Raw genomic sequence first — 27,542 nt, 5'->3', positions numbered from 1 at the left:
TCTCTTGGGCCTCGTGGCCGGTTGCGTTACCGGCAGCTCTCCACACGCGCCTCTCTGCTGCGGCTGCTGACGTCGATCGGGACGCTTCTGTCTCGTTTACCTCCGCCGGCCGGTCCGTTTTCAGTTGCTGCCTTTTTTTTTCCAATTTCGGCTACGCAGCTGCCCGCTGCTGTCCACAGTGTACGTACAAGAATCGTTCTCTGTTCGACCCTCTCTTTGCTTAGTCAACAAAAAAACTGGTCGCCGCTCTTCTCTTACGCTCGCGTGCGCGCGGTGTGCACTTTACGCGCGTCGTCCACCCTACCCCCTGCCGCGCCAAAGATCCATTTCTCAGCACTCCCTCCGCTTTCCTCTCAACGCGTATGCTGGATGACATCGGGTGTGCCTTCCTACGGTAGCGTTGCTCTTCGTGTCGCTGCACGACATTGCCGACTGGGCCCATAAAACTCTTGTTTTGACACGCGACGTTATGAGGGACGATCAGAACTCACCGCAGCCGGCCACCTACGGTGCGCTCGTTTTGAGCGTGCTGGTGAGGCACATGTCGACTACGCGGAGTAAGTGTGTCACTGAAAAGCTGCTGGCAAGACTTGCGTTTTGTTAGCACCTGACACCGTATGAACACCGTCATGCATGGAGATGAAGGCCACGCAGAGGAAACGAGTCTGGTAGAAATTAATGCGTGAGAAAGAATACACTGCGAGTTTTTTTTTTTAAGTAATCCTTGTGCTCGCTCGATGGCGGACTATACACGGCTCCCCGGTTCGGAAAGCATCCAAGACAAGGAAAGTTTCTTGCTGTATCATGAAAGGAAAGTTTTGATACTGAGTTTTTGGCATTGTTCTTAACGGCTTATTTCTTGTTTCTTTTACTTTACGTAGTGTTCTTCCCCCTCTTCCTCTTGCATCTACTGCTGATACGCCCAGTGTAGCCGCATGCCTTTCAGGCAAAGTTATTAAATGCATTAATTTCCGCTCATTGCAAACCCTTCTCGTACATACCATGTGATCCTTCTGAGTGGCAGTTCAGTAGAGAAGTGGTGTATTAAGGAAGAAGGGATTATCGGTGCAGACGCTGTTATCAGCAGCGACATTTTGATGGTAAGAAAGCAAATTTGCGCATATAGTCTTCACTCTCATTAAATACGGGAGTCCTGGCAACAAGGTCGGTTTTCTCCAAAACATTACGGAGAGATCGACTCACTGATTAATCACCAAAGCGAAACGAAAAAAGCAGTGCAATGATTTCATTATTCCTAGAGGTGAATTGAAACATGATCTAACATTGTGCCACATAAAATACAGACGCACGTGTTGCTGCTCTTACGCTGTTGATGTTCATCACGCAGATTGTTTAGTATAGTATGCAAATAAAAAGATGAGCATTACCATAGCCGCATTGCCATCGCTCAGTGCGAGACCATGCTCAGACTGGCGGTCTGCCTTCACTTCTCCTCCCGTTGACTCCATATATGGCCGTAGTTACGTGTATTTTTACCTTCTACATTGAAGTACTGAAAACAACGTCAGACTAGTTTCTGTTCTTCTCGATTGCGTCAGCTGAGGATGGTATGTATATCTATATACAAATTCTATTGCCATGAGCTGGTTTAGTGTATGTGTGTTTGATGTATGTGCGTGTATGGGCGCTGGGAACGAAGTGGGATCATGAATTCGCTTTGATGGTGTGTTTTCACTCGTGAGATATATACGCATGATCTCACAATGATCACCATCACCATCATCATTACAACCACCACCACCACCACCACCACCACTACCAGCACCACTACCACCACCACCACCACCACCACCACCACCACCACCACCACCACCACCACCACCACCACCACCACCACCACCACCACCACCACCACCACCACCACTACCACCACCACCATCATCATCAGCCTGACTATGCCAACTGCAGGGCAAAGGCCTCTCCCATGTCTCTCCAATCAACCCTGTCCTTTGCCAGTTGCGGCCACCCTATCCCTGCAAACTTCTTAATTTCATCCGTCTACCTAACTTTCTGCCGCCCCTTGCTACGCTTGCCTTCTCTTGTAATCCACTCCATTACCCTTAAGGACCAGCGGTTATCTTGCCTTCGCATTACATGCCCGGCCCAAGCCCATTTTTTCCTCTTGATTTCGACCAGGATGTCAATTACCCGCGTTTGTCCCCTCACCCACTCCGCCCGCTTCCGATCTCTTAACGTTACACCTATCATTTTTCTTTCCATAACTCACTGCATTGTTCTTACGTTAAGCTGAACTCTCTTCGTTAGCCTCCACGTTTCTGACCCACAGGTGAGTACCGGTAAGATACAGCTAATGTATACTTTTCTCTTGGGGGATATTGGTAAACTGCCATTCATGATCTGAGAGAACCTGTCACATGCGCTCCACCCCATTCTTATTCTTCTAGTTATTTCCTTATCATGATCCGAATCAGCTGTCACTACCTGCTCTAAATAGACATATTCTCTTACTGCTTCCAGCACCTCGCTACCAATTGCTAACTGATGTTCTCTTGCTAGACTGTTGAACATTGCTTTGGTTTTCTGCATGTTAATTTTTAGACCCACCATTCTGTTCTGCCTGTCCAACTCATTGATCATGCTTTGCAGTTCATATCCTGAGTGACTTAGCAAGGCAATGTCATCCACGAATCACAGATTACTTAGGCATTCTCCATTAACTCTTACCCCAACTGTTCCCAATCCAGGCCTCGGAATACCTGCTGTAAACAGGCGGTGAATACCATTGGCAAGATCGTGTCTCCCTGTCTGACACCCTTCCTTACTGGAACTTTATTGCTGACTTCACTGAGGACTATGGTAGCTGTGCAGTCGTTATAGATATCTTCCAGTGTTTGCACTCTTCGACATCCTTATGGCGCAATGTCTGGATGATAGGAGAGGTTTCCATTGAATCAGATGCTTTCTCATAATCAGTGAACGCTATATATGGGGATCGGTTATATTCTGCGCATTTATGTATTACCTGATTGATAGTGCGAATATGACGCATGATCTAAACATCTGCATGTGGCATTACTTTATGTATTATGCGCAATTTGTGTGGTAAGAAGTACTCTGAGGGACAATTATACTCAGCATGCGTTAGAAGCGATCCATGCGTTGTGGTTAAACGTCTTCTAAGGATCACTTCGTTTCTCTGTCACAAATTAGAGCACTTAAGTCCAACTATATTGACCGGAAGTGCGGTCTCGAGCCACAGAAAAATAACAGAGCTATCAGCTTCCGTCGCTGCTCACCCGACCCGAAGAGTTTTGTACTCGATAGTTCATTGCTCGTAATGACTTCGTTTCGGAGCCAAATTTCTTCCTTCCGGAGTTGTGAGGGTACTTTTTTTTACCAATATATTCCTTTTCAACTATGCATTCATCAGTTTAGGAGAGACGAAGTAGCCGGCTCCGACCACAGAAGCTCACATCTTCTGACTTGACATAAAAAAAAAAAATGAATATCGCATTTTTTTCGTGTCCTAACATCACATAATTTGCTCTGTTTATTTACTCGTTGAGTCCCATATCTCTTTCTTGCTTTGTTTTCCTAATAGATGACCTCATTGCTGCTCTGCAGACTGCTAACTCGTCCGCTTACAGTGATGTTCCCGTCTCGCTTTCGTCTAAGGCACAACTGTGGCTTCTCCTGCTAAACGATGTACTTGATGTGGTGCACGCTTCACAGGAGAAAATAGAACTGGCATTGTTACGTCGTCTTTCCCAATTTCACACCGCCAAATAAGTGAGTCATTTTATCCACGAATACAGTTTAGATGATGGTGAAATTACGCGGTCAAGGCGTGAAATAAACTATTAAGTACGCTTTGTGCTATGTTTTCTCAGCACTTCTTCTTGTCGCTTCCTTATTTTCGTGAACAGATCAAGGCAGCTCCTGTCTGCAAAGTGCCGATTGTAGCCGAGACGAGTACTCTTGTCAACTATCGAGTGATTAATAATATATCAATTTATCAAACAGCTGTTACATGACTTCATTATTGTAAAATTTTGTTGCCGCTTAAAAATCAGCTGGGAAACGAACTGTGTCGCCTCAAAAACTAGAGAATTGCATATCTCTTTTTCAAAAGCATCGAAGAGCGCTTAGTGAAGTACAGAAAATTTAGGAAATGTTGCTGTTTTAGTGTAGTAGAGGATTATTTGATTTATCTACCTTGATGCTAATTCAGGTAAATTTTGTGGCATGCAAGGTAATACGCAAATAATAAATGAAAGCTATTCGCAGTAGCGCTTTCGCAATACGAGTTTATATAATATTGTATCAAACACCAAATTAATCGCTAAGCTCAGACTTCAGTCTGGCATGCCTTCTTGTGCACAGCCACTTTTTCTGACAAGCGCTGAGCTGACGGTGCTAAAATATTTATATTTGAAAACTCATGATTACGACCAACGTAGCGCACAGATTTTCTTTTCTTTTTTCGGGATGTCCGATACTAGACATTTGACGTTCAGAGAACAAGCATATAAGAAGTACGGCAGATAGAAAGCTGCTGCTAACAGCTTGATGCCTGTTTTCCAGGCAATTTCTCAAAATTATTCAGAAGTTTACTAACACTTGCTTTTAAACTGGACGAACCATAATCCGTGTTTTTATGGGTAACACACTTCCTGCTTAGGGAATTTCGGGGAAGTAGCTGATACGATGAACAAAATATTATTTATCTTTGCCCCGTGGCTTCATAAATAAAATTTATGATGGTTTCCTTGAGCTTACAGAATTCAATTCTTGCCTCTAGCAGGATGGCTGAAAGTAATTCTTTGATGCTCCCCTTTGCTGCAAATCAGGAACTACAATTTTCTATAGAAGAACGGAAGATTGGGCGAGTTGGTGTTCCATGGCGAAAGCACATATAAACAGCGCTAAACGACAGGACGAGATAGAGGAGTAGACAAACACAAAAACACAATTTTCTAAGCTGACTACTACGATGAGCTGGCTATTGGTAACAACCATTCTAAAAGACCATTTCCTATATTTTTATGCTACAGGTTTTGACATGTATCAAATGTACCTTCTCACAGCTTCGAAGCAGGAAAATTGAGTAACACATTTGATGCGACACTATTTTTTGAGCCCTATGATCAGTTTGCAGGCCCTTTTGAAATCTGGCAGCGCTTCAAATGACTGTTTTTAAGCTGGACCATCTAAAGATAAGCAGCCAGACGAAGATTGCACGTCAGAAGGTAACAAAGATATTTATTGTATTTCGAACTTTTTTTCGGATATTACTTTATTCGTTCCACAATAGCCGATCTTCATTTCATGGTGTTCAGCCGACTCGGTTGCTCACACAGTGTTCTAAATATATTGACTTGCTTTTATGTTAAGAATAAAAACAGGTGAAATCGCATTTGTACCTTTTGCTAAGCCGCGCTGTACTTGGTAGCTAGTTGATTTTATTTTGAACTGTTACAGTCTGTACGCGCACAAAATGAGGTCACGTCAAGGCCACGGTCGCTCTCCTTTAGGCTTTTTTAAAGCATGAGATGCTTTTAGCTCCCATTATGGGCAAATTCTGACGAACGGTGTCTCGAAACTGCGTCGACGTTGGCGCCTAAACTGGCGCTGAAACTTACGGCTTCTCAAACGCAGGCTCCTGTTCGAGCAGTGTCCAGCAGACAAAAAAAAAAATAAAAATCAAAGCCTGTCTCATCCCATCGCAGTATCCTAACGGCCTACAGCGGAATTCGTGCACCTCCGTTTCTGGATACCTCAGGCCACTCGGTCAGCGCCGCAACTACTATTCCTTGTGTTATATTTGGTGCACAACACATTACTGGCGCGCGTCTAAAAGGTTGTCATTACCTCGAGCCCACTCGTAGTTGCTGTTTGAAAAGCAGAGGTAGTTCACCTCACCGCTCATGCACAAAGTAGAAGTGTATAGAGAATCGTCGTCGTCGTAATTATCATTCTTCATTCATTCTCTCTGCGCTTCCAAATTCTCGGCGGCAGTAGTGCTGTGGCCCTGCGATAGAGCCGTATTATATTACAAGATAACGAAGCCTCGACTATGACGGAAGGGCAGTTTGAAGTGGCCGCACACAAAGGTGAGAAGGCGACGAAGATGGGCGAATGCGTCGCTAAGGCTGAATTAAAGCGGGGGAACGCTGCGGTGCGTCAAGCGGCGAAATCAGCGAGTAACACTCAGCGCACTGCTTATAGCGCGGCATGGAAAAGCGACTCAATGTGGCGGACAACTCGGCGCCGAGGGACGCCGAGGGCGCTGTCCATCTGGAAGATGAGAAGCAACTGCAGGCGGAGGTTACTCAAGCCCCGAAAGGAGTCGGTGAGACCAAGCCCGCATGCCCAGCTCGAAGAATACAAGCGTATGCCTTTGTTACATTTATCCTGATCTGGCACCTGCAGTACGCTGTATAATGACTCTCCGGCTTCACATCGCAATAAAAACCATTTTGCTCACGCTTCCTGCGGGATAATTTTACGTCGAGTTTATCGGTGAGCCCGTGAAGCACCTTCGGAGTCCCAGAATGCCATTCCCCGTCCTTGCGAGCGCCTGAGTTTTGGCGTCATTCCTTTTTATGGTTCGGGAATTTGAGGCGACTCTTGAGGCAAAAAAGGCCTGCTCCGCTCTTGACTCCCGCAGGAAAGCGAGTGGGTCGGGGTGAAGCAAAGCGAAAACACAGCGGGAGAGAGAAGCCAGAAATGGAGAGAGATCATCCGAGACGGGGTGGCTTTACGCCGTCCAGCACGAGCTCGTTCATAAAAGATGTATAAGGCTGCCCACCATCTTCCGCCTCGCTTTTTCTTTTTTTCTGCGTCTCGCTCCGTGTTCCGGCGCTGAGTAGCAACGAGCCGTGGAAGCACCCTTCTCTTCAAGGAGAATGTTCTGCTGCTTAGCTTCGGCAGCCTATCCGTCTTCCTTGGCCAACGTCTTTGCCAAAAGTAACCAGGCTGCAGTGATCGCGGAAAAGACGGGCTGGCGGCGGAGCGGCGACGCTTGGGCGGCCAGCGCTGGTCGGCTGCGAGGACAGCATGCGTGACGTGAATACGCACTATCGCTATCCTGTCCTGGTTGGCGATAAGTTTCCAGATGGCGCGAGAAGCGGTAAGGGCAGCCTGGTTGCTTTTGGTAGAGACATTATTACATGAATGCTTTTGTTGTTGAGGGCGCTGTGTATGTTTTTATGCCTCGCTGAAATTTCGCGAAGGTTTGTGCTCTCGTATTCTGCGACATCCGGTAATACCCTTCATTATTTACGGTTTTAATTAGTGACTGTAGTTGCTTTGAAAGCTTGACTTCGCTTCGCACGCTTCATTATAGCGGTGAATGGTCAATCTTCTTCCATTTTTCATGACGCAAATTGTTATATACGGTTGTATTTACTTCCTAAATTGCGAATATTCTCCGCACACTATGGGTGGCCAATTTGATCATGTTGCAGGCTCGAAGCGGCTTAAGAAGAACAACGAGGTCGGAAAGACTGCCTGTGGAACATAAAGCCACTTCTTTGAAGATTTTTGTTGTGGCTGCTTACGCATAGCTCTTATTTGATGTACCCGAGATCTAGTGATGAACAAGATTGAAAAGAAAGCATCAGGGCTTATTGTGCGTGAAAAGCTAAGCGTTCAGGCACTTACCGAAGTGAGGCGAGTTTCTTGCTCCTTGCGTTTCTGGCAGAAGTGCATGAGTCACCTGGTGTAGGTCTGTCACTTGTGGAGGAATTGCAGAAGGCAGTTTTCGGAAAATTGTGAACGCATTTTTAATCAGATTTTGCGCAAAACTATACGCCTACCATGCATACCAAAAGGTTGCCCACTGACCGGCTGCTGAAGTCGGGAGTGTTCACCTACTCGTTCTGTCGGGTGTGGCCGAAAGCGGCCAGTGGTAGTTAGCTCGAAGTGCTTTCCGAGGGTATGAAGTGGAAGGGGAAAAAAAAAAAAACTAAATGTATTATCTGCTGCTGACGACATGCAGTTTATTGACATTAGGTATAGTGAAAATTACATAAAAATAAATAACAAAGAAACTGTGCACATAGGTGACTTGCTTACAAGAGGACACTGTAGCGACAAGAAAAGACAAGTTTCTTGTCAAGGAGTTGCATACATGTCATAATACTCACCTTAGGCCGTCTGCTGGCACATGTTTAAGGTAAGGATCATACTTATGCGTAGCTACACTGTCGTTCGTCCTCAGAATAATGTTGATCTTACTCGTTCCGGGCTGGTCGTGCGTCAGAGAATTCAAGTTGTGGTGGTTTCAACTCCTACAAACACTCAGAATTCGATCACTACGGCGGCTTATTTAGCCGCCCTTGAATGCTCTGTGTGTGTTTTCCGCGGCTCAGAAGCAGACATCTGCCGCTTGCTGCGAATCTGTTCTGCCCAGCAGCCAATCACGATCCAGCACATGGCAGCAAGAGGACTCTCTAGACCTCATCATCGCTTTCTGCTTGACATTATTCATTGGACAAATTTGTTAGCTGTTGAGTAATTATTCACCTTTTTTTTTGTCTTGAGGCAATGTTGAACGTTACAGAAAAGCGCCGTTGTAATCAGCAAAGTGCTTCTGCCATCACCGCTCTGCACTTCTTCAGGTGATCAAGCAGGCGACCTTCTCGCTCACGCGGAACTTCATGTGGTAGTATCTTTAAACCAACTTACATAAATATGAATGTCGAAGTGTTCAACATAAATCGAAAAAGTGAAAAAAGAGAGGCTGGCACATATTATGAAGAGCATCGTCGAAAGTGCGGCGGCGACCGTTATTAGCCTATTACGGAGATATCAAGCCGAAGCAGAATTCGCAATCTTCGTAATCGCGTCCTTGTCGTCTCTCTTATGCGCAAGAAACTTCAAATAAACTCTTTCGCGACCCAGACAGTTCCTTGCTAAGCTTTTTCGTCGGGTGACGACGCGAAAGAAAGAGTTAATTTTTTTTTTTTACAGAGGGGCAAGCAGCAACAAAAATTTTAAAGTCGGAGCACTGAATGAAATGAGAATGGTACTGGAAGACAGGGCTGAGGCTAAGCGGGCGCCTTTGAAAAAAAAGAAAAAAAGAAGAAGAGAGGAGTAGGGGGGGGGGGGGGGGGAGAGGGAGGGGAGGTGTTAGTAAAACTACAAGAGGTCGACTGAGTAAAACAAAATGAGGCCGGAGCCAGTGCCGCTCTTATCATCAAAACGACCGCAGGGATCAGCGGAATCGCGGTCGGTCGTGTCGTTTCCGAGGGCTTCGGCGCTGCCGGGTCAGCTGCTGGGAGAACGGGGACGAAAGTCGGCAAAAGTAATAAGCGCGATAAAAAGAAACCTCTCCAGGGCGCGCGGGGCCCTCAAAAACTTTCCCCTCAGTTTGAATGCGCGTGCATATTATCTATATGTATTGCTTACCGGTAAGTTCGCGTGCGCGCTGCGCCTCTCGTACGTCCGCACACTGGCGAAGGGAACGGCGGTTCGTGTGCGCTCTCGATGTGTCATTCGGACTCGTGTAATGCAGGCATTAAGGAATCAGCCGTCGTCATCAGCGCCACCCCGTACCTGAGAACCTTGCGGCGCGGCGGCGGTGCAAGTTGAAAAAATGAAAAGAAAAAAAAAGCAGCGGAGGTGGGGATAAGGGGGAGTTGTCGGCAGCAGGAGGGGTGCGGAGAGAACGGGGTGGAGGGCGCAATCAGAATCAAAATCGCTGCCGCCACCGCCGCCGAAGCCGGCAGTCCGGCTGCGGGTAGAATCGTGCACGCGTTCGTAATACCGAGTCGTCGTGATGTGTGGCACGCCACACCCTTGTCACTCTGCCCTCTCTGGTGCCGCTCCTTTTGGATCCGTGCTTTTATTTTTCTTTACCTACCCTCTTGTCATCGCTCGGTCTTTTTACTGTTGTTATTTCGATCGCGGTTTAAAACTTTCCCGCCGAGTGGTAGGGCTTTTAAATGTACGGGCAAGCAGGAAATAAAATGCGGCGGAGTGATAGGCGAATGTTGTGCGCCCTGCGAGGTTGAAGCTAAAAGCGGTCGTCACCATGTGGAAAAAACGCGCTAAGAGGAAGGCGATGTAAGCGAGGGATCCCAGCGGACGCGCCTTCAGGTGACGCAGTTTAAAGGGAAGTTGTTTGCTCCGCCGCAGCCAACCTCTTTGGCGGCTCGTTTGGGGTTAGACGGGTCAGAGAGGGCCGCACGTGCTGCCGGCTGCTTGTCTGGAACAAAAACGGAAGAGATTGAAGCGGAATGTGTTATAAGCCCACTGAAACACCTGTTTTGCGTAAGGTTGAACGTGCTGACCTAATCTCACTGCGCTCTAAACATTTAATGTACTTTAAGAAGGGAGAGGTCGTGGGCTGGATGGAGCGTGGGGAAATGGGAACCTCGGCAAGAAATTATTTAGTACGTTGCAATGAGGCCTCTTAAATATGATGCCGCGGAGAGAAAGGGGGGTGAGTGGAACCACACGAGAACGGAATAACCAAAATGTGGCTTGACTGTGAACGCCAGATAAGGTTAGTGCGGTTTGTCCCTATTCAAAAATGGAACTTGTGTTCTTGTATGGTTGATAGAACATCTACGGAATTGTAGAAGCTGAATAAACTATAAACTTTCGTTGTGCAGCGTACAAGTACGGCGTAAAAAATGTACTTTCAAGGTATGCAGCGATTGAATATCTTTCTCAGCGATATTCAGCGATATGCAGCGATTGAATATCTTCTACTTTGACCAAGTCAGTGTGAACGGTAAGAATAAAAAGAGTACGCTACAGTCCTGGCGATAAGACATGCAAACGACTATCCAGTGCACTTTTTATTTGAAACTCATACATAGCTAACCAGGACAGTATAATATACGTCTGTTAAGCATGCCACGCACACAGAAAAAAATTTACATTTAGTATATCAGAAGCAAACCACCACCCAGCTCCACCTAAACATATTCAGCTGAAACTGATAGGTCGCAACTTTAGCAATTATGAAGTGAAAAAAAAAAAAAAAGATTGAACGCTCTCTGAGAATGTCGACGAGCTTTTAATTGGCCGACAAAGCATAAAAAAAATCTACTTTATTTTCCTACCACCTCGACTAAAACGTTTAGCGCCCATAACCGGAGGGTTCGAAATTTGACCGGCAGGTAATTTATCGTGGCATGATCATTCGCACGTCATACGAACATTGGACTGTAGACAGGTGAAGCAAAAAAACAAAACAAAGTGAGGAAAGGGAGACCGCAGTTTGGAAGGCTGCTCACGATGCACGCAAACGTACCCTTGAATAATTCAGATTGACGGTGCCGTTTGTAAATGCACAATGAGGGGGTGAGGGTCGAGAGGTACCTTGAATATTGTAAGTTTTTTCATGCCGTTTCCGTAAGTACGCTCGATCCATCCTCGGCTTTATTTTTTTACGTGCATAATTAGGTCGGGCAGGAGAAAGGTGCTCAGTGGTTTCACCTGCATGTACCACAGATTGAAGTCTGCTTCGCACCAGTTCCTTTTGCTTGAGTCGTGGGACAGGATTAATAGTTCCCACTTTTTTTAAATATAAAAATTAACTATAAGTAACGATATCACGTAATGACACAAAAAGAGGGTTTAATAATTCATTACAACACTCATGACCATTAACAATTGTAATTACTCTGAATCTACCTGAACAAAATAATGCATTTCACTCAGTCAAAGATCATCATCATCATCATTTATTGTCCCTTAAAGGCCCCTGTCGGGGTATTACATAAGGGGGGAGCGTATACAAGGTTGATGTGGAAAAACAAAGGTCACAAAAATATAACAATGCAATATAGGAACATAAAGAGAAGCAAGGAACGCGATAGTTAGAACGGTGCAGGTAAAAAATGCCTTTAGGCCACAAGCACCACACACGTCGGCGAGAGGTTAGGGCAGCAAAACTCAATACAGGAAAAAGAATTACATATAAACACAAATAGAAAAAAAAAGACATGTCAACCCAGGTGATCTAACAACATCGCCTTAAACCTTGTCGCATCGTGCACATTTGTTAGTGAATCGGCCAGAAGGTTCCATTCTTCAATTGCGGTCGGAAAGAAGGACTTGTTGAAAGCATTGGTGGAGCCATGAAGTCGTTGGACGCTATTTGAATTAAAAAGGCGGCGCGATGTACGAAAGGGAGGAGATATGAGGGAACCACGGAGACGTGGGAAATTGAAGGAAATTGAAGATGACGATTATCCGACCGCAGTATCGTTGCTCGCGAGATATCAGTCCAGCGTGGAGAATGACTCGCGTATCAGAAGTCAGAGCTTTTCTTTACATCAAAAAGGGCGATTTGGACAGTGCGCCTTAAAAATGACTTAAGCTCATGGACGTGTGTCCAACCGTGAGGCGGATACAAAAGGCTGTCTCTGCGTATTTGTACGTAGATGAAATCGTTACTGGAGCAGGGCGAAGGACTTGCCTATCACGACAGAAAACGATACGTGCCTATCGTGGAGCTCCGACGGTGGACATCGAAGCCAGCCCTAGGGCTGGGAAATCATCCCGGGTAAACAACACGACAGATATATAGGACGCCAGCCATGAGCGACGCGAACTTTGTAAGGTCGTACGAATGCATTCTTAAATTTTGGTACAGGTACAGAGGTGTGGCGTTATGCCCGAGAGAAAAAGGAAATGAAGTAAGGGAACAAACCAATGAAGGAATGAATAAACTAAGAAAAAAGTCAACTGACTGCCAGCAACGTCTATTATTAATTTTATTTATAAACAATTCTTACTCCCCCCTCCGCCTCCCTGAAGAACACCTAATTTACCGCCTATCAAAAGAAAATTCCAAGACTGAAGCACCACAATATCTATGAGAAGGTGGAAAGCAGTGTCTATACAAACAAGTCTCAAATGCATTAGCGCCTGTTAAAGTGGTTGCTTTTAGCGCTCAGTGTTTGCTGCCTGCACGAGTTGCCTGCTTTAATCTTCTATGCATCGGCATTTATTCGCTGCTGGTGAAGGGGAATTCGGAGTTGATGAACATTTTCTGTAGCACTGACAACAGAAAAGAAAGTCTTGCCGTTTTCAGAAATTTTTCCTGCGCCTATGTTTTTTGCAGCATGGCGAGCAACCTTCTAAGTAAATTCGCCCCCTCGTAAGTTTCTCTGAATAGGTCAGACCCCTTCAGGTAAGTAGTCTTCGGGACCACCCTTTTGCACTTTTTGACCAACAAATCAATGAGACACACAGCATTTTCAAGCAACAGACCACTCCTTTGAGAGTAGCGACGAGCGCCAATCGTGAGGAGCATTGCTCCCACAAGAGCGATCTTGCAAGAAAGAGAAATCGTAGTCAAACATTTGCGGAACCAGGCAGAAAAGATGTGCATCACTCTTCATACAGATGTGTAGCCCTTTCATCTCGTTAGCTTAACTGCTGACGTATTTATACTCGAACGCTTAAACATCTGCAAGAGGACGTCTCCTAGCTGATATACATTCGTTTTATTTTGCCTCGTGTTTTCGCATTCCAATGAAAATAAACGAGCTGTTGAGAAACGTACGACTGCCAGGCTTGATCACGATCACTGTGAAACGAATTTCTGCGTTTTATCCTAATATGCCTGCACTGAACGCTCTGGAAAGAACGATAATTTCGGACGTGAACAATAGCGGCGCAGAATAAGCTGATGGCAACATTGGAAAACAATAATTCGTCGAAAACATCACAGGACACATTTGCCAAAAACGGCGTTTTCGACGAGAATATTACTCTTAATGCCTATATACTGCACTGGCGCGATTTGAGGTTGGGCGAAGTCAAACAGTTACACCCTGCAGTCCTTAAACTTCGCTCAAGATGGCATGAAAGAGAACAACTGAGGATAGCATACTTCAATTGCGCTTTCTGGAAACGAGCAATCGACCCAGCGCGGTGGCTCTGCGGCTCTGCAGTTATATTCCTTAACAAGTATTTTCGAGTTCTCATTTTGATTAAAGCGAAACGCGAAAACGCTCGCGCGTTAATAGTCAAGTACCCCAGCCCGTCGAATTTAATACGAAGCTCTCAACTACGCGGAGAGCCTAGTGGAGAGCTTTCACGTCCCTGCGGCACACCTTTGGGGCGTGAAGATATAAAAAAAAAAAAAAAAAACAGGACCAGCAATACAGCTTTTCTTTGCTTGTGTCTTTTACTGTTAGATGCCTTGCAAAAGTTTACGAGAAGCCTTCAGAGGCAGAATAAGTCGGTCCGAATTTTTTTCCAGCAGTACGTACTCGATCGCTCGAACCAACCGCACTCTGTACTTGGTTGTTTAACAACAGGCCAGTGCATTCTGGAAGCGACAGAGACGGGTAAACACGCAACTTTCGCCCTGGTCGAGAAACAAAATTAGCTCCGCCCTGGTTCTTCCTTAACGCTCGTGTAATCATTCGCTGCCACTCGAGGCATGCCAGGAAAGCAATCAGACCAGCCCGGCCGACTGAAGCACGCGATCTTCCTCGCGATTCCCCTAGGCACAGCGAAGCTGCGAGGGAGAGGAGGTGCAAATATGAGAAATAGTATCGAAGCTGGTGACGGTGAGATATAACCAAGCAATCAGAGCGAGCAGGCTGCAGAGTAACAGGAAGATAAGAGATAACGACTTGTGACGGAGTAAAGGGGACAGATGTAGTTAACAAGTAAGGGCTTGCGCAAATGGGAAGGGAGGGGAGAGAGATAGGAAATGAGAGAGAGACACGGTAAGAACCTGAAGACTGCAAGGAAGAAAAAAAAAAAGGACAACGCGATCATGGGCCATCCAACACGAGCGAACAACCTTGGATAAAAAGAGGGAAAAGCGGGTAGCAAAAAACGTGCAAAGCAAATAGAAAACAGGCCGCAAATTACGGAGCGCTAGGCTGCTGTCAGGCATAGAGAGGCAACACAATACGCGGATGACACGGCGGCGGCGGCGGGGAGAACGAGGGGAGGCGGTGGAGGGGGCGGTGGCCGATGGCTGCTGGAATAATCAGTCGTGACAACCGAAAGGCAAACCAGCGCTCTGCGCGCCGCCCGCCACGGCGCGAGACGAGAGCGGAACGAAGGAAAACAAAGCCCCGAACGAGGGCCGCCGGCGGCACCAGCGCCCGGCCAGGCAGTTTGAAGTTTGTTTAATCTCAGAGGCCGCCCCCCTCGGAGCGACCGGATTACGCGGAGTTCGAGAGCTCGAGGCCCGGTGTGCGCGCTGCGAACGTAGCCGTTCGTTCGCGTTTAAATGTGATTACGTGTTTGAGATTAAAGTGCGGTCCCCTTCTTTCGTTCGTCGTGGCTGGAACGCGGCGTGACTATGTGTGTGTGTGTGCGGGCACGCGTTCCGTTCCCGTAGGCACCTTTTGGCTGCTGCTCTGCCTTTCGTGCTCTTCTGTGCACTTCTTGCTGCTGTTCCGCCTCGGGTCGTTGCGGCAGCCTCGCAGTCACGCTAATCCTCCGGGAGGAGGTCGCCCTCTCGTAGCGTGTTTGACGTGGAGGTAACCGCGCCCCCTTCCGATGTAGGCTTTGCGCCGCCGTTCTGAGCGCAGCCTTCTTTTTCCTTTCTTTGCGGGTAGCGCCTTGCTCTCCTCATCATGTCGTCAGGCTAGACTCATCTCTGCTTTTCGAAATGTCTGCCCGTCGTGTATCTCTCTTTTTCGCCTGTACAATGGGTCGTGCAGGAGACGCGGTACCTTAGCTTTCGTTTAGGTGTTCATCGGATAATTAGAAGTTGCACGGTAGGCGGCGTTTCTGCGACCCTGAGACGTGATATAGCAGTTTACAAACGTGCATAATCTGTCACAGCTGGAACCTGAACCCTCTCATCACCAGAAAAAAAAGGCGACATTTGAAACGCCTGCAGCTATTATTATTATTATTATTATTATTATTATTATTATTATTATTATTATTATTATTATTATTATTATTATTATTATTATTATTATTATTATTATTATTATTAAAAATAGCTGCAGGCGTTTCAAATGTCGCCTTTTTTTTTCTGGTGATGAGAGGGTTAAGGTTGCAGCTGTGACGGATTATGCACGTTTGTAAACTGCTATATCACGTCTCAGGGTCGCAGAAACGCCGCCTACTGTGCAACTTCTAATTATCCGATGAACACCTAAACGAAAGCTAAGGTACCGCGTCTCCTGCACGACCCATTATTATTATTATTATTATTATTATTATTACCCGAGTTCGATCCCGGCCGCGGCGGCTGAATTTCTTTGGAGGAGAAATTCGAGGCCCGTGTACTGTGCACGTTAAAGAACCCCAGGTGGTCGAAATTTCCGGAGCCCTCCACTACGGCGTCTCTCATAGCCTTAGTCGCTTTGGGACGTTAAACCCTATAAACCTAACCAAACCTTATTATTATTATTATTATTATTATTATTATTATTATTATTATTATTATTATTATTATTATTATTATTATTATTATTATTATTATTATTATTATTATTATTATCAGCGTGCTTTCTTTACCGTCTCAGTAGTGTTTTGAGTACAAAGACCCTGTGTTTGTTGCTGCGCATGTGAAATAAAGGTTGATTGATTATTATTATTGTTGTTTTTTATTGTTATCGTTTTTCGATTGCATTTGTTGCTGCATTCTATTCACCTTCATACTCAAAGGTTGTTTTAGGTTTTCATTCCTGTGCGGATGCTCTTCGTTTGACATGTACCTATGATGCGTTTTAGTGGTTTTATTCTATACCAGAGCCCTTTCATACTGACATCCGCTCTTTGTGTTATTTCGTTCTTTTATTGGCTGCTATCTCTTCATGTAAGTATACGTGCGTGCATTCGTTTTTTATACTTGAGAGATGTAAAATTTCCGGAAATTTTGAATGTTTGAAAGAAGCGAGAAGAAAAGTTTTTTCTCTTCAATATTAAAAACATTGGAAAGATACTCAGAACAAGACGATGTACGTATTTATATCCAGATACACAGGAAGTTTTGCACCAAACAGACCTTTTGTGGCATACTTGTTCACGTACAGTCTTTGCCAAAAGTAACCCGGCCACTATGGTTTGTTTCTAAGCGTCGTAGCGAAGCACTCATGGCAGCCCTTAATCTCCGAATCTGTGCAAAGCAAGGTGAACCCTTGTCCTGACGTTCTGGCACCTTTAGGTCTTTAGGGGTGCCGTGAATGCTTCGTTATTCTGTTGAGAAGCAAAAACCTGTTGCTCGGTTACTTTTGGCAAAGGGGGTACATGCAATATTGGTGCTTCGCCTTTCCAATGACTGCCACTTGGGGCTGTGTGGTATCGATGGTGGGTACTTTTGTCTGCGCTCACAGCCATGGTGAGCCAAAGGAGGCTCATGGGGAGCAACATTGAAAGATGCGAGAAGAAGCCACCGGAGGGTCATCTGTTCATTTTCTCACGTCGGTTTTTCAAGGATTGCGTCTGGTTAGAGTCACTAGTGAAGTTGTGAGATCGTGCTACTATGCTGTCGAAAGCTGTCCGCGCCAAGAAAAATGATGAAGCAGGCACACAAGCCCATCAGTATATCTTTCGGAAATCTCTTTTGAACGAAATGTACCCGAGTGCCAGAAGACGGTTGATGAGGCGCTGACATAAACGATCTGCACCTGTGGGACTGCTTTACGAGGCTTACGAGACTCGTTTTTGAGTCGCCGTCAACTGCCTGCCCTAAGTGGGCGACTTTCGGCGGTTGAATATGACAGGGTGATGAGGCACTGAGTAGTAGAAAAAAAATTGTGAAAGAAACTAAAGAACTCTCAAGTGGCGTCTGCATATGCTGCAATGCCGGAGAGTATTCTGATCTAATCGCACTCCTTTTCTCTATCATCACCACGCTTGGCACTTAGCTGCTATGAATGTTTTTCAGAGATGAAAAAAAAAAATCAATGCTGCTAAGATTAGTCCTGAAAGGCTGTGCTAAGATCAAAGACGACTACAATTTTTTTTCCTGGGAGGCGCAAACTTCAGGCACAGATATGTGGTAACAAGGAAATAGTAACTAATCAAAAATCGAGTTTTACCATTTATTTATTTATTTATTTGTGATACCCTCAGGATACAAAGTACATTTCAGAGGGGAAGGGCAGTTGATAACAAGAAAAAGTAAACAAAGCACAATTCATACAAAATTATAGAACAACTGAGGCAAGATAAAAAGAAGTGAGCAAAATAAACTCGGAACAGATTAATAAAGTAGTTTAAGAACAATACTAGTAGGTGGAGAACACAACACTACAATAAAATACAAAAGCGATCATTATGTAATCAGAGTGGTAAGTATTCTTCTAAATTGAATTGTATCAGTGATGCTAGTTAATGATGCGGGTAGGGAATTCAATTCTTTAGAGGTTAGCGGAAAATAGGATTGCGCACATGTCACTGTGTTACAATGAGGCACTGTGACCTTTTGTTGATGATCACGACGGTGAGAAATGAACGGTGCCGGTTGAATCCATCGAGAACGAAGTTGAAAATTAGAGTAGAAAATCTTATGGAATAGGCAGATGCGGAAGTGCTTACACTTGTACGCATATAGCCGTATTATTCTTGAGTACAGAATCTCCTTTAGCACAAAACCGCGGAAAACTTTCCTTTAGTCGTTTCTAACTAACTGAAAGTCAACCATGGTGAAATTATTTTATAACTGAAACATAAAAAAATCATCCTCACCTTTTGTTTTTTTTTTTCCACATAGCCGCCCAACACAGTTTTAAAGGAAGTGTTCGATGCCTCATTTACGGGCCTTTTATGAAGATCATGTCTGCTTTTTCCCAGTTTTCCATCCCTCGACAAAAAAACAAAAACCCAGAAAATGTTTCTTTCAACGTTCTCGGTTTATTTTTGTTTCACTGTTTCACTTTCTCGGTTTCACTAGCTACTGCACCAACACCGCCTGATTGCTCCTGCGCACGTTCAATAAAACTTGATTGTTTGGTTGCTTCTTGTGAGTGAACATACTGTAAAACTGTGTTTTGTTGACAAGTATCACTTAAATAGTACCTTGTATCTGATTGTCTCCGACTGTACCTGAAATCGTTTTATTTTTGGGCCAAGACCAAAAAGCCTCATCGTGTACTTGACGGGCCCGCCTCATTGTGAAGTTGCATGTGATCTGTCCGATAACTACTATTAGTGTTATTATCATTGTTATTATTAATACCAGTCGCTAAAAGCTTCCAATTATTTCAAAACAGTCTGGAGTTGGGATAGTGGCTGAATAGTCAGCATCGCAGAAAACTGGGCAAGTAAAAGACGACACACTCAGTACGTTAATATTTTAGGCTTAACCCGGTTACAATTCTTGTAGCAGCAAACGCACGCACGCACGCACGCACACACAAGCACGCACGCGCACGCGAACTCGCACGCACACGCACATGCGCATGCACGCACGCACACATACACACTCACGCAAACATATACTTAAACACGCACGCACGCACACGCACATGCGCATGCACGCACGCACACATACACACTCACGCAAACATATACTTAAACACGCACGCACGCACGCACGCACGCGCACACGCGCACACGCACACGCACACGCACACGCACGCACGCACGCACGCGCACACGCGCACACGCACACACACACACACACACACACACACACACACACACACACACACACACACACACACACACACACACACACACACACACGCACGCACGCACGTACGCACACACACACACACACACAGACAGAGGGCGTTTCACCTAAATGAAGATAAAGCTTAAATGAAGGTACTAAACCAGAGATGGGTGACACCAACCACATATTGCTCTCCGTCGTTCGACAAAAATCAGAGCATTTTTTTAAATTCCATCAAAATAAATGCGTGGCATTCATTCAGAAAACAGACCGCTTCGTTAATTTAGGGTGTTCAAGGTACCTGACTCAGTTTTTTGTTGCAACGTACAGTCGGCCACATTTTTAAAAGTACCGCGCGAGCGTTGACTGCCCGGCGCAGCGGCGTGAAGTCGAAACAGAAGATAAATCGGGAGAGGGCACGAGTATGCGCACCGATCATGCTGCTGAAGCGAGTGTTATATGCTTGGCTGCTCTATTTCGTGAGAAGCAACCCCCCGCGAACCAAGTTTTATGGCCGACTTCTGACAGTGTTTGTTTAGTGTTCTATCTGATGCGTACATGCGGCTCTGGACAGGTGCAAACGCATAACATTCCAAGCACGTCGGTAGGATCAGGCTGTGTTTGCACGTAGCGTCTCGAAAGCGTTTCTTTTACTCGAAACTAATGAGCCGTTATCGAGGGTCCTCTACAAGCAGTTTTTCGTAACGAACGATTGCATCCGGTTTCTTAGGCGTGCTAGGCTGTTTATCGCAAATCGGTGCTCTTTTCAGTATCACCCGCACTATATCCAGCGGATAAAAACAATATATCGCAGCTTCTTGCGGCTTCGATGCATATTAGCCGACGATGGGCAGGGGGTTGCTTCGCACTAACCAAAACAGCCTAGCAGACGACGTTCACTCCAGCAACAGGAAAGCCTTACTCACGCATGTTTTCTCCTCTTCGTCTTGCGGCCCTACAACTCCAGGAAGTCAACGTTTCGCTTGATACTTTTAAAAAAAGTGGCCGACTGTACCAGCAGCATAGTGCTTTTTTCGGTATTTAAACACAGTATGAAAAGAAAAACCACGTGACTGCGCTCATGCGCTACCGTATTGCAGAGTTCTCACCGTATTTTGAACGTACGAAGCATGCGCGCTAACCGTGTCGATGTGAGCAGCCGACGCCGCTATCAGCATTGGTCTGAAAGGGCCAGCACCGTCTTCCAGTAACATGGATAGCGTACACCACCCTCTCCGTTAAGTGATAGCCAGGCTACCGAAATCCAGCTGAGAAGAAAATTATATTCAGTCATCACGCGTACTAAACAAGGAAGGGAAAGCGGTGAAGCTGCGTAGATCCAGGCAATCTAGGTTTTTTTTTAAATCACCGCGAATGCCGTCTAAACAAGCAGCTATACCGCTCAGTTTGAAACGGTGAGTGCGCGTGCTCCGTTAGCTGAAAACACAGTGTGGACTGGTATATACAGTATGCCAGCCTAATAGCGATCATGTTTGTTGATATTCGCGGGTTAGTTTTCTACACGCGAGGGGGAAGTTGGTACAAATCCTGAAACCGGCTGTTTCTGAGTCCCCTTTACAAATGAAAGAAAGACACTCGAGCCTGCAATCAATATTATAAATTTTCACATGAATCATGAATAATTAAATAATTTGGAGAATAAAAAAGGCTGCATTTGCGGCACACGACGGCGGATACCTCCTTATATATATATATATATATATATATATATATATATATATATATATATATGTGTGTGTGTGTGTGTGTGTGTGTGTGTGTGTGTGTGTGTGTGTGTGTGTGTGTGTGTGTGTGTGTGTGTGTGTGTGTGTGTGTGTGTGGGTGTGTGTAGCGAACAATTTCAAAAATTTTCATAGATGGGCTTTTTAGGGTAAAAATATGGCTTTTGTGGCGCAGTATTACCAGTGTTGGCAGACACCAGAAAACAGGTGAATCGTCTCAAGTAGTAAGGTGGTTAACCGATTTTTAATAATTAACTTCTTAACTAGACGACTTAGGTGCCTAGTTGCAATTAGAGATTTGTAGCCGGTCTTTAGTAATAACCATATCAGTTTTTAGAAATTAGGAAACGCGATTACCCATGGCGTCGTGGCACGACAAAATTTGGCTTTTTCGACTAGTTACGTGCACTGGAGGGGTTGCTTTGCCTGCATACTTTCGAAAGCCCATGTATATTCCCGCGGTGCAGCCAGGTTTTGTCGAGCCACAGCGGCGAGGGTAACCGCGTTTTCGAAATTTTGAGAACGATTACGGCTATTACTAACGAGCGGCTACGAATCTAATTGCAACTAGGCGCCTAACTATACTAGATAAAAAGTTAATTATTAAAAACTAGTTAACCAGGTAAGACAATACACCGCGTTTCTGGTGTCCGGTAACACTGTACCGTAAAAGCCATATTTTTAACCCAAAAAGAACACACACACACACACGTACACGCGCACGCGCACGCGCACGCACACACACGCCAGGTGTGCCAAGAAAGGGGATCAATAATTTGTAAAAATAGTGTGTTCGAGCTAAAGATAACCTGTTTGTGGCATAGCAATACCAGTGTTGGCGGATGTGAAAAAACAGGCGAATTATGTTAACTGTAAAGTGATTAAATCAATGCTATTTGTTAACTTTTTGCCTACTACTGATAGGAACCTGGCTGCAATTAGAGATTTGCAGCTGGCCGTTAGTAATAGTCATATAAGTACTCAGCATTTTGAAAATGCGATTACCCGCGCCGCTGTGGCTCGATAAAATCTACCTACATCGTGGCAAAATACAGGTGCTTCCGGAAAGAATGCAGGAAAAGCAACTTCTGCATTTCAGGTAGCTAGTAAAAATAGTTATGTGATAGGAATGTGTATAGCAAAGGAATGATGCTTAGTTTTGCAAAAAACGATGCAGCTTTTTTTAAAAAAAATCGGATATCACAGGAGTTAGAAAATGTCGCTGTTGCGATTTCGCAAAATCGCTAGTTCGGATCTCCGCAGAAAGAAAAGTAAAATTTTTGTACAACATGAAAATTTTTTTACTAATCATATCCAAACTTTTTTCTGAGAAGTAGTGCAAAAGTATTTTTGGTTCCTACAAATCTGCAGCAAAAGAAATTCAAAGCGTTTTTGAAAAAGTAAGTCATTCCGATAACGGCAATTCTTAGGAGAATAATTGGTCAAGAAGGAGTGAAAACTTGAAATTTAATTTTTTTTCTCAGTATTAATCTGCCCGTTTTCCCATCGGCAGGCAAAGTCTGTGCTTCTGGAAAGGTCAGGTAATTTTTATTCAAGCTTTAAATCGGCTTGAATTAGAAAAATTCGAAAAGAGGCTAACTTTGACGGATATTAAAGAAAAAAGAACCTCGCCGATTTTCTTTAAAATTTCCCTCAAATACTTTTAGTACATGGAAATTCTAGATTAGGTAATAAGTGTTGAATTATGTTGTTTTAAATTATAACTATAAAGACTTAATGCAGACCATATTTCGTTCAGTTGTCATTGCTGGATATTGTTTGTGAAACAGAGTAACGGTCACTGATTCGACTTAGAACTGGATGCATGCTGTTGCATTTTGGTTAGAACAATGACATGATCTCAGAAAATACCTCATAAACGTTGTTTTGCTTGTTAGTCCAGTTTTAATCACGTTCAGCGTGAATATAGTCCCCGATTTCGAGCAGTCTCTTCAGGTCTCCCTAATGCCAGCAGAAACAAATAATCTGCCCTTCATAAATTAAATATTCTCATGGTATTTTTGTTTCGCTATCGTGAGTATCGTTCAGCCATTATATTGGTTTATTTCCTGTCTTTTAATGAAGTTTATACGAGCGCTGATTAGCTGTATAAATTATTATTTATGCGTTCAACTCTTTCGTTAACATGGACAAAAACGACTGTTCTTGATATGTCTCAGACTTAATGTTTGCTGAAAAATATGTGTTGTGTAAAAAAACGCAATACGAATGATAATAATAGCAATAGGACGTGCTTTCTGGAGAGATTTACTTAAACACGTATACTTGGTGTTGATATTGGGGGAAAAAAATCACCGAACACCCAAAACAGTTGAAAATTAAGAAAAAAAACGCATTGACCAGATAATGTGTTTACAAGAAAATATATTTAAAATTTCTGAAACGGCGTGCAAAATGTTTAAAATTCGCTGAAAAGCTGGCCAATAAAAGTTCGAAGTTATAACTGAAAAATTTTTCGAGCTAATTTTTTTTCTGCTAATTTAGAAAAGGCCGCTTTCAAAGTGTCCTTGATATAAATTTTTCACTCCGAGTTATAAATTTTCAAAGTAAAATGTAATGAATCAAAATATAGCATCACAAATGTACTTTTTGACATTATCAGTTTCAGTTCTGAACGTCTCTGAGGAAGCCGAAAAAAATTGCAGATACGCAAAAAGTACATCTCGCGCACCATTTGCGTGATGTAATCACATGAAAATAAAAAATGGCTGAGGCTTAGCTAAGGTTAAGCCTTGTCAGATGCGAAGCATATTGACGGCTAGGCTTGGTAATACATGGCTTTCCTTGGTTGAATACTTGGTCATTTTAATACAACCACTAGAAGCCTTCGTCGTGGGGGGAAGACAACGGCATGGCTACAGCGGAACGCCGACTAACCCCGAGACGCGCGTTGGGTGAGCGCCTGGATTGCCACTGAAGCCGCGTCCGCCTGTCCGGTGGAGCGAGCGTTTCACCTACACCGAGTGTGAACGCGCGTTCGAAATGCGCGGGAATGCCGCTCGAGGACATTCCGGCGTCTGTGCGATGGCATCGTTCTCCCTCTCCCAGCGCGTGACGGCGATCTGTCGTGACGTCATCGTGTCACGTGGTTGGTCGCGTACAGCTCCGAGCGACGGCGCGAGGTGGGGGACCTGTTTCTCATCTGTCATGACGTCACCGTGTCACGTGGTGTGACGTCATCCTGTCACGTGGTTGGTCGCGTACAGCTCCGAGCGACGGCGCGAGGTGGGGGACCTGTTTCTCATCTGTCACGACGTCATCGTGTCACGTGGTGCGACGTCATCGTGTCACGTGGTTGGACGCGTACAGCCACGGTGACGGCGTGGGGCATAGCTCTAGCAATATGCTTCGCATAAAAAAGCTAACACAGTGAAACGTCGCTATAGCGAATAGGTGAAAATCGCAAAATAGGTCGATATAGCCGAATTTGAGAATATAAAATTTCGCCCAAAACTCACGCTGGCGAAGCAAAATTTAATCAGTGAAAGAACGACAACTGGGACAGAACTTTTCCGTAGCTTCATCATCTTTTTGAAACCACTCGTAGCGATTGCGGAGATCGCGAAAAGAGCGGTAAACGCGGGGAGATTGGCTTCCCCACTAAGCATCACTGCACGGGGCGGTGACAAGTCAAAAGGCAGCTAAGGTGACTTCCTCGCATCCCAGTGGTGTCGCCTAAAAAAAATGGGATGTTAGGACGCAAGCTATCGCCGTCTTCACCATCTCCGCTGCGTGACAGTCGACGTGAGCAGACGATGGCTGCTGGAAAGCTAAAACTGACCATGCTGCTGGTTACGGGGTACTATCCACGGGTGAGAGAGGCGCAGACGGATGCCGAACACCTGGCTACCACCTGTTCTCGCTATATCTTCGGTGGCGTTGTTGGCAAATGCGAGACAAAGACTGAACGGTGGCGTTACGGTATGCTGCTCGACGACGAGTCACTCCTGTAGTGAGGCAAAGCCTTCCGCCTGCACTCCGAGCGGGCACAGACTGATGCTCGGCAGTTCAATATAACCGTTTTATGGCAATCCGCTTTCGATATATAAAGTAAGAAATGCTTTTCTTAGTTGAAAATATTTACGGACAGCTCAATATGCCAATGAGTTGTCATATCCGTGTTCGTTGTAATGATGTTTGATGATAAATTCCTTGAAAGTGCTCTAGAATGCTTTTGTTTCACAAGAAATTATTTTGGAAGATGTCCCGGACGATTTAGAACCAATCGGAGGACATACATGGCTTTCGCGAAGAGCTTTGGGCTCAATCCGAGGTCGGTGCTCCGATTTACACTGGGTATGAAGTCGATTCTTTTTTGGGCACCTGGAAGTAAATCTTGCCCATATGACGTCGAGGCACTAATGAAACCAGAAATATCATTCATGACATCAGTGCGATACGTAAGCCGGCTCCAGGAACGAACAAACAGAGAAGAAGCGGAAAACGAAAACTACGGGCGGACAGGTGCCCACGCTTCGTGCTGAGGTTGTGTAGTTTCTTCTTCGGAATAAATTCCGACGATGCAATATCGTCGTCAGAGTCCCTGGTGCCTGATGCGTCGAAAAAATCTACTGCACATACTACAGAATGACGCAAAGCGGGATTTTTTCCAGCGCGCGCATTCCCTGCGATCGACACCTTCCCACGATCGCACTACGCTGGAACCTCGACTTCGAGGGCGTTTCAAAAATTTTCGCCTTGCGGGAAAAATACAAGCTGCGAAAGAAAATAAAAGTACAGTGTCTGAACCACCCACCAGATGACACAACAAATAATCGGTGGCCCCGGTAGCACTGAAATCGCGCCTCGAATTTGTCGATCATCGGTTACCGCTGCATAGCAGCGTGGTAGCGAAAGAGTAACATTTTCGAATAGAATTATCGGTACCGAGATGTGAAAAAGGCTCCTTTTACTGGCCGGTTGATTTAGGCTGAGGTACAAACCAGAGCGAGTTCAGGTTATCACTTCATGCACATTCTTTACACAGGGCACTGGCAGCGCAGATTAGCCCAATAATGCACTCGTTTCTTGCGTATATACATAGCGTTATAGGGTTATGGTGGTCCTACATGACAATGTCTGTCGACAAAATGTGTCTCTCGCACTGAAGCAACCGTTTCAATTTCAGTGTCCTAGATGCAGTGTGAAAGTTTCCAAATAAAAAAGTTGTATTCAGGCGCATGACTTCATTTACGTAAACTGTATTATCAAATAAAGGCGAACTGTTAAAGTCGCAGCCTCCAGAAGGAATGGTTGCACACAAGACAGAGCTGATTCCACATCGAGACAGTGGTGTAGACCAGCTAAGCGTTGCCTAAATTGTATTCAACATCTCTACGTTCGACGCATGTGGTAATCGTGTACTTTCTCTGCCCTCTTCCATCCTGTCCTAAAGGTCAGTAAGGTGACTCTGCCGAAGGTCCTGAATGCTAATATCGTTTAGCTTTCCTCTGAGTACGCCTACAAAGCCACTGGCTCTTTCTATGCCCTCATTTCCAATCGCGATCATAGTGCGTTGCGTTTGTTACCTAGCCCACCATGACCGTTGGACGCACTTCGCTTATGCCCTGTGGCCGGAAATACGAGCTTTGTTATTTGATATTCCTTGTGTTGGAGCTCATGAAAGTAATATTTGCTCTTACAGGAAGTGGGAGCCCTGTCATTGGCAAAAGTTGCCTTGGCTAATAGATGGACACGTTGTGTTGACCCGTATTGTGCCTTCATTTCGACGGAGCCAGACACGGATAAGCCGGCTCGTCAGACATTTCACTGGAAATAATAGCGAATCTCCGAGTCCAGTTTCTTTAGGTAGAAACGCATGTGAAAAACGGCAACAATTTTTTTTTTTTTTTTGCAAATGGCATGCTTTGACTGGTGCATTTCGAAACCTAACTGTTTAGTGCTGTGCAAAACGAAAATGCAAAATTATATTTTCTACTTATAGCTCTGCCTTCCTTAATGCATAAATCCTGCTGGAATAGGTCTTGTGTACTTGTGGGGAGTAATTCTGCGGCTTTCCTTAAAATACTTTAATAGCAATAAAGAAGTCTCAACTATTTGACTATCTGATTCGACTTTCAAGTTGCCATTAGGTTTTTGTCCTCACTACAAATTTTTTTTTTTTGGGGGGGGGGAGGGGGCGAAAGTTACATAACTTCTGCAACGCTTGCCCGTACCAAAGGCGCAGGAGGCACTAACTTACTGACGTATGCAAAGAATCCTCA

This window comes from Amblyomma mixtum, chromosome 3, assembly GCF_055824585.1.
Source record: "Amblyomma mixtum isolate Tamu chromosome 3, ASM5582458v1, whole genome shotgun sequence".
Classification (NCBI taxonomy): domain Eukaryota; kingdom Metazoa; phylum Arthropoda; class Arachnida; order Ixodida; family Ixodidae; genus Amblyomma; species Amblyomma mixtum.
The sequence above is the reverse complement of the archived record's forward strand: the minus strand, read 5'-3'. Positions refer to the sequence as shown.